We start from the raw sequence: 9,197 nt of genomic DNA, 5'->3' as shown, positions 1-9,197 counted from the left end.
CTAGAATATGCTCGAACAAAACTATGCCTATTGACAATTCAAATCATTGCTAAATATAATTTTTCTTAGCAAGGCCTTATTATTATTTTTGTATTTTGTTGTCACTTTATATGTACACAATTAATTTGCATTAGTTACTAAAACTATTTGGTTTTATTGGTTAGCAATTCATCCTTAATCTATATGTTTATAAGTGTAGTTGTAAAGCAAAAGAAATACAAAATTCAATTTTTTTTGGTTTTAAAATGTGTAATTAATGAACGTGCTATAATCATGCTATTATATTCACATCACGGTTTAAAACTCTAGGCTTTTAAATATAATTAGGATTAGATCGACGCTTTGTTGCATGATTATTTTTTATTTTTTAAATTATGTTTTAAAATGAGAGAAACAAAATTTTTATACTAAGTTTTAATGGATGACAATATAAAGACAAATATAAATGTATTTATTTTTTTAATATAAATTATAACTTAACTATATATAAATGTAAATTTCTTTATTAAAGTAACATATTAAATAACACCTTTATTAATATAAGACATATATAAATATATATTAAATAAATAATAAAATGTAATCCTTTATATATTTTAAGGATATTGGCTGAGGTAGAGTATCCCAAACTAGATTGGCCGATCTTGACTTAACCCAAATTGTTCAAAGAGACAAAATTTAATCCAATCCTTATTTTAAAATAGCCACATCGATTGGATCATGATAAATCAATACTCATCAGATATAAGTTATTTTGTCATCTCTGCATCTATTGACTTTTTCTTTATAAAATTTAAAAAAAAAAAGCCATATATGGTGGTGAAACGTGAATTTATTAAATTAAGGTCTTAAATAATATTTTTTTACTAAAACACATATACAGAGTTAAATAAATAATAAAAAAATATTTTTTATATATCAAAGCTGAGGTGTAACACTAAAAACCTTCCTTTTGCTCAGCTCAATTTTTTAAAAAATTTAACCCAATTATCCCAAATTAAAAGAAAGCACACAAATTGGACTAAGGCAATGAAAGCCCATCGAATAATGGTTATTTTGTCATCTCTATCTCAATTGACTTTTTTATTACAAAATTTATCAAATAAAAACCTAAAAATTAAAATTAAAAAAAAAAGGAAAAAAAGAAACCACAAAAACCAAAAGCTTTAAAAAAATAAAGAAAATGAAATAAAATGAAATAAAGGAGGTGCCAGATGGACATCCAAGACAGGAAAAATTTTAAATCTATCTCCAACCCAATCCCATTTTCATAAAAACATCACCCTGATCTCTATTTAAAAAAAAAACAAAAACAAAAGCAACCATATTGAATCGGTGGGAATCAAAATGAATTGGATATGGATTGTTTTGTCATCTCCACTTTCATTGTTTTTTTTTACAAAATTTATCAAATAAAAAATAATAATAAAATAATAAAATAAAACACATAAAAATAAAATAAAATAAAAAGAGAATGGAGGAAGGATGGGGTGCCATGTGGACACCCTTGCCTTCATTCTCTACAAAATTAACAAGTTAGACTAGAATTAGATTCACACTTAGCTACGAGAATATTTTTAATTTTTTTAAATTATATTTTAAATATGAGGGAAGTGAAATTTTTATATCAACTTTTAATTGGTGAAAACATATAGACAAATGTAAGTGTATTTATTTCTTTAAATATAAATTATAACCTAATTATATATAAATATAATTTTTATTAAATTGAGGTATTAAATAATATCTTTACTAATATAACTCATATATATATAAATATAATAAATAATATAATATATTCTTTTATATATCCAACAGAGGGTCAAGAAAAAGCATCCCAAACCTGTTCTCAAATTGACCTACATTGTTCAAGGAAACAAAACTTAACTCATTCATTTTTTTTTAAAAAGCATATTGGTTGGATCGTGGTGGACCTTAACCCATTGGATATAAATTGTTTTGTCATCTCTTTATTGACTTCTTCTTTACAAAATTTCTCTAATAAAAAAATTTTAAAAAAAGAAAAAAATGACTAAAAAAGAAGTCAAATAGGGTAACATATAAATTGATTATATTAAAGTATTAAATAATAGTTTTTAATGAAATACATATATAAATATAAAATTTAATAGATAATAAAAAATATTTTTTATATATACCAGAGAAAAAACATGCACCAAAAACCTTACTAGTACCCAAACTTAATTTAAAAATACTCAACCTAATTATCTTGAATTAAAAGAAAAGCCACTAATTGGATTTGAGCAAATTGAAACCCATCAATTGACTTTTTTATTGCAAAATTTATCTAATAAAAAACTAAAAGTAAAAAAATAAAAAAAAAAAGAAAAAAGAAAATCCCCAAAAATCAAAAGCTTTGAAAAAAGAAAAAGAAAAAACAAAAACAAAATGGGAGGGTGCTATAAGGACACTTGAAATAGGATGGTGCAACTTAAGTTCATCTCTAAACCAACCCCATTTTCAAAATACAAAAATCTCAATGCAATCTTGATTTAAAAAAAAAAAAAATGCCTACATTTGATTGATGTGAATTAGAACCAGTTAAATACAAATTATTTTATCATCTTTACCTCATATATATTAAATCCAGTTGCATTTTATTGGAATTGAGAAATTAACCAATTTGACTTTACTTTTTTTTTGTTTCCTAAATAACTCTCATCAACTAGTGCTATTTTGATATGAACTTTTCAAAGTAATTCATCAAATTGCTTAGATCTAAAATATACCTTTTATATGATCCCCTATACAGATCTACTAAATAAATAGACTTTAATTTCATACATTCATTTGGTATCGATTATATTAGTGGACCATCATCTTCCCATACAAATTTTTGTAATTATCAAACTTTTTATTACTATGTTTATAATTCTAAAAGAAATTCATGGACAAGAGATTCGTGAGTTGCCTTATCGCTTAGACTCCCGTAGCGTTCATTTGGTTGTTGTGGTTAATGGACTTCCACATTGGTTAGTACTATTTTGGTGCTTATGTCATGGACCTAAGGAAGAGTCCTGAATCCCACATCGAACATAATAGAAGGGTCACTGGAGTATAAAAGGGTTCACACCACCTCTACCTTGTGAGGCACCTTTTGTAGGACAAAACCGTGAGGTCGGAGGGGCTAGAGCGGACAATACCTCACAAGGGTGTGAACCGTGGCAGGAAGGCTGATCTGGGACGCCGGAAAGGTGAATGCCCGGGTCCTGGAGCCACGCAGGTTCGGAGCTTGAGTCTCGACCCGTGACGAGTGGTATCAGAGCCAGCCCTAAACCGTTCGATCCACGTCAAGCGCCTCGAGGGAGGTAGGCAGGGTGGCCAACCTCCATGACGAGGGCGTCACGAGGTTGGGTGCGGAAGAATGTCACGGACCTAAGGAAGAGTCTTGAATCCCATATCAAACATAATAGGAAGGTCACTGGGGTATAAAAGGATTCACACCACCTCTGCCTTGTGAGGTACCTTTTGTAGGACAGAACCATGAGGCTAGGGGGGCCAGAGCGGATAATACCTCATAAGGGTGTGAATCGTGATAAGAAGGCTGATCTAGGACACTGGAAGGGTGAATGCTCGGGTCTCGGAGCCACGCAGTTCGGAACTTGAGTCTCGACCCGTGACACTTACACTTCCGTAGTACTAGTTTTGGCCATGGTTAATAGAGTTCCACATTGGTGTTTACCGTCGAGAATTAGATAAATCTAATTAACAAAACCAGTCATATTGTTATTGGCAATACGTCATTATTTACTTTGATTTGGAAAATGAAAATCTTAAGGAGGTGAAGTTACTAACTGATGAGATGGTAATGGATTAGGGGTTTTAGGAGGATGTTTAAGTATGTCTCTTGTTCCCCATAGAAGCCATACTACTCAAGTATGGGCAATGAGAGAATATGGAATTGTTTGTCATTCCATCTTCTCATGGATGAAGGTCACTGTGCCCGGCAAGGAACAACAATAACGAAATTCTAACGGAGGTAGATGGAAAGAAATTGATAATCTTCAACCTCATATATAATACAGAAAGGATTTTGCTACTATATTATCATTGCAGCTTGTTCGCAGAATTTAATTATGTGGGAAGTCTAATTTTTCTAGAATAACATGGAAACCAAGCTAATGATATATCTATATTCTACTATGTATTTATATTAGTGATTTTGTTGTTGTTGTTGTTCTTTTTTTTTTTTTTTTTTGCAGTACTCTATGGCTATGCACTTCTAGTAGTTCGGTGTATATATATTGTGCTTTTATGATTAAGTAGTTAATACCATGGATGCTTTGTGTGATATTGTGGGCAATCAAAAAATATAGTAGAATTTGCTGCGTGGTTCACACTTAAGTTTCTTACAATTTGAAATTAACAAAGTTAAGTTACTTCATTTCGTAAAGTACCATTTCTTGTTCAATTGAATCATCATTTGGATTTGATATAAATAAACCTCAAGTCTATTGTTCAGCTAATTCGCAAGTTTGCTATGACCACATGGATTGATGAGCTTGTTTTTGAGATAGGTGTTTCCATGGTATCTTATGACGTGATATGTTATTGGCCGAATATCAACTTCCCCTCTTTGTTCTTTGGGAGTTGTTTCGTATAATTGAGATTCCATTTCTAGACATTTTCATATTATATTATCAGGTAAAGGGTGTATTTGTGATTACTTAAAATCCTTCATGGAGATCAAGCATCTGAGCGAGGCCTGATAAATGTTTGCAGGCATACTTATGCATTTGAAATGGAGGCCTATAGGAAAAAGGACTAATAGGATTAGGTGGAATTTCATGCATTGTGCCACAGAGCACGAGGGGCTGGCATCCGGTTCAAAAAGGCTGAGGGAAACAACATTTTTAATATAAAGTTTGAAAATGGGACTGTGAAGATCCCAACCTTCAAAATTGATGATGACCATACATTTCTGAAGTTTAAATCATGTCACTGATTATATGAACTTTATGGACTGCCTTATCAACTCTCCAAAAGATCTAGTGGGGAATTAATTATTAATAACCGTTTAGGTAAGGACGAAGAGATTGCCATCATGTATAATCAAACGAAAATTCAATAATTAAATGATAATATAATTTTGTACATTAAAGAAATGTATTTAACGAGTTTACAAAATATTTATTGTTGAAAATGTTGTCTACATTAGGACAAAAATAATCGGTAAAATTAATATTAGTCTTAACAATAAATAAATTGGATCAATAAATATTTTTTAGATTTTATCTAAAACATACATAATTTCATAATCTTTTTTTTTTTTTAAACTCAGTGAAGGCTTGGTTTGCGCCCCACTGAGTCCCATATAGCTCCACCCATGACCGGATCAAATGGATTGCAAACTTGAAGCACAACTATTTTAACAGCCCCTGGGCACTTGTTTCCGTTCTTGCTGCTGTTGTTCTCCTAATTACCATGGTCCAAACGGTATTTTCAGTTCCTCTTGACATATCTCCTCATTTTATTGTAGATCTGACCAGCATGTAGAAAAAATTGTGCAGGCTTATCAAAAATAGACTCTGACTTTGGGATTTAGAGATGGACAACAAGTAATGCATCCTTGATTGGAGACGTGAGATGATATTGTATGAAACTTCACTTGTGGCAATTGTTTAGTGCCCTAGGGAACCTCTTCAAGCCAATAGCAGCAGCATGTAGGACTTTTGACCACCTGTCCTCATTTTGCTTGTACGAACTGTGACCGTACTACTTACTGCTTACCAAGTTATCTTTGCGACTACAACGGTAAAAATTTTGATATACCAATAAAGAGATTTCGGATTCAAATCGTTAAAAAAAGGACTGTAATTTATTGAATGAAAAACTAATGATCACCGGTCATAGAGTAGCTTAAATCCTATGTAGAAAAAAAATATGGTTAAATATAAAACCCAAATTTTTATTTTATCAAACCTTTTAAACATTTTGGTGTTTAAAATTAAAATAATTAGTTAAATTATTTGCGTTGTATTAATAATAATAAAATTATAATATATGATATAAATATTCGATTATTAGCACATCATTTATTTTTCACATCATTTTTTAAAATTTTAATTAATGTTACACTAATTGATGTGATATAATTAAATATTTTTAATATATGATATAATTTTTTAAATATTCATATTAAATTAGTCATTTAATTGATAATAATAGTACAAGATACAAAATATTTAATAAAATAAAAATAAAAATATCAAAATAAAAATTTTATTTTCATACCAAACTAATAAAAAAAATAATACAAAAATCATTTTACATATTAACTAAAAAAATAGTACCAAGTTGTCACCGAAGTGAGCAGGACAATTATTTTGTTGAAGTAATTATTATTCAACTACTCCAGCTCAACAAACCATATGGAAGCAGCCAATCGGACTTGCGGAACATTTATTGCTTCTATGCTCTCTCATACAGGACATTTGAGCTTGGAGAACCCATAATTTCCAATTCTTATACAAATTATTTTTTCTTTCTAGCTATTTGCAATTAACAACAGAGAAACCAAGTGAAACCCATTGCCGCCATGGCGCTGCACTCTGACCAAATAAGTGTCATGTATCTTTAAATATAAAAATTAAAACTGATTATGGTGGTCTCATTAAATATATATATATATATATTTTTTCTGTTAAACCGCAAATTAAAATCCAAGAAAATCAAAGATGTCTAAATGGGCTGAAATTCTCTTAGACAAAAGGCCGAGAAAAGTATTGATTTGATCTTCAATGATATGTTGAGAATTTTCTTTCTCTTCATATCTTAATTTTAGAGATGGTATGAATACTTTGGATTTTATTTGTAACATTGTTTTCTGCAATTTGCAGGCGAAAGGAAAGGAAGACCCTGTTTCCATTTGCATAAGCGAAATGCTTCTGCTTAAGAGTTTATCACTACCGTCACCAAGCCTTGCATTTCCAACGTACCGAATTATCTTCGTCAGGTAAACGGAAAGGCATATGAACCACAGGTAATTGCAATCGGTCCATATCACTGAGGACAGGAGCACTTAAAAGCAATGGAAGAGCAAAAGATTTGCTTTTTTCAGGAGCTTCTCAAGAAAGAAGTGAGAATGATGTTTCAATATATGTCATGAAAATGAGAGAGTTGGAAGAAAGAGCACGCAAATGCTATGCAGAACCTGTTAGTCTTGACTCAGATGATTTCGTTAAAATGTTGCTGCTTGATGGTTGCTTTATCGTGCAGCTAATTCGCTTGTCTTTAATGGAGGTTCCAAAATATTTGGGGGATTTGGTTGATTGTTACAGCCATGGTTTCTATCTTGCTTTAAGTCAAGGCATGTTATTAGTCGAAAATTAAATTCCCTTGTTTGTACTTTGGGAGTTGTTTGGTATGATTGAGAGCAATGCTGATCAAGGTACATTTATGTAAGCAATTTTTGATACGTTCTGCGATAGAATATCCGGCAAAGGGCAAGTCAGGGACGATCTCAAAGTCCTCATGATTAAAAATCAAGCATTTACATCAATTCACGTATCACTATTGCTGTCATTCTTCAACATCAGAAATGGATGCCCGTGGAAAAAACTAAGATTTTGATTTGACCTTTTTATATGATGCGTCACGTATTAAACATTAAATTTAAAATTAATAAATAATAAATAAATAAATTTAATTTAAATATAAAAAATTTATTAGATGTGAGATAATTTATTTTAATAAATTTTCATCACGTGTAAGTAAAATTAAAAAGAAAATCTATCACATAACATAATTAAAAAAAGTAACAAAAGATAAATAAAGAGATTTCAAAAGTTAAAAAACTTATTACGTGACAGAATTGTAAAAACACATCACAGAGCTCCAAGAGTCTAGAATCAAATTCGAAATCTTTGAGGGAAATAACATGTTAGATATAGGGTTTGAAAATCCAAAAAATTAACAGCGATGACTCTACGGAACCATTCCTCCGAAACCTTATTGCCTTTGAACAGCTCTTACTCGCAGACAGAGATCTGAAGCATGCCAGCGATTACATGGTGTTTCTGGATTACCTCATTGGCAATCCAAAAGAAGTTGAAATTCTTTGCCAACATGGGATTATCAAGAACATGTTAGATGACGAAAAAGCAATTGGCTTGCCACCATTATTAATAGTCCGGATGTGTTTGTCAGCTACTCCACCACCTTTTATTATACTGAAGTATTCAACAAGGTAAACGAGCATTGCAGTAGGCCATGTAACAAATGGATCAGGAACTTGAAGCACAACTATTTTAACAGTCCATGGACACTCATTTCTGTTCTGGATGCTACACTGCTCTTCTACTCACGGTGCTGCAAACTGAATTTTCAATTTTCTCTTATGCTGAATGAGTTCCCTCTCTGTATTCTGTATCGTGTTCTGTTATATATCTCATGGGATTTCTTTAGTAAGATTGGGTTTTATAGCCTAACAATAAATGCAACAAATAATAATTATTAAATTTATATAATTAAATATCAATCATCGATTAAATTTTAATTGATGATGGGTAAAACTTGTTTGTCAGATAATGAAATTACATTATAAATTTATAACTCCTAATAAAAAAAACATAAATGGTCTCACTTTATATACTAGAAATTCATTGTCAAATACATTAGTTTTGTTTTTGTCAAATATATTTTGTATCGTTGAATAATACTGTTAATTAAAATGCTAATGTGGCAAATATTGATCAACGATAAAAATGTATCATGTGTCAATTTTTTAAAATAAAAAAAATTGAAAAAATATGGAAAAATGAAAAAAAGGTGGGGGAGTCGAGGAAGAGAGAGAGAAGGAAAAGAGAAATGAAAGAGATGCGTGAGGAAAAAAAGGAGGTGGGCGGCTAGCCGCCAATCTGCCTGGCCTATGGTAGATTGACATCGGATCTATCTTAGGCAGGCCAAAGTAATGATTAGCCAACTTCCCCTTCCGCCACTGTTTTTTCCTTTTTTGTTTCTTCTTTCCTCTCTCTCCCAAATCCATCATTTTCTTTTTCAAATAGACCGGCATCGATCTGGCCAACCTGAATCAGGCTGACATCGATTGTCGCTTCTCTCTATTGCCCTTTCTTTTCTTTACCTTTCTAAATTTGATAATTTATATTATCATATTTATTTTATATTAAATAAAATTATAAATATAATATAAATAATTTTGATATAAACATAATATA

The 9,197-nt window shown here is 30.8% G+C and overlaps 1 pseudogene; it reads left to right on the top strand.

Annotated features, from left to right (window-relative positions):
* The first annotated feature begins 3,504 nt into the window (after positions 1-3,504).
* LOC149512525 (UPF0481 protein At3g47200-like) lies at positions 3,505-8,370 on the top strand (annotated as a pseudogene).
* The last annotated feature ends 827 nt before the right edge of the window (positions 8,371-9,197 follow it).

Source organism: Durio zibethinus, chromosome 22, assembly GCF_047325235.1.
Source record: "Durio zibethinus cultivar Kanyao isolate XHJ-2024 chromosome 22, ASM4732523v1, whole genome shotgun sequence".
NCBI classification, from domain to species: domain Eukaryota; kingdom Viridiplantae; phylum Streptophyta; class Magnoliopsida; order Malvales; family Malvaceae; genus Durio; species Durio zibethinus.
Note: the sequence above shows the minus strand (reverse complement) of the source record. Positions and strands in the feature narration are given on the sequence as shown.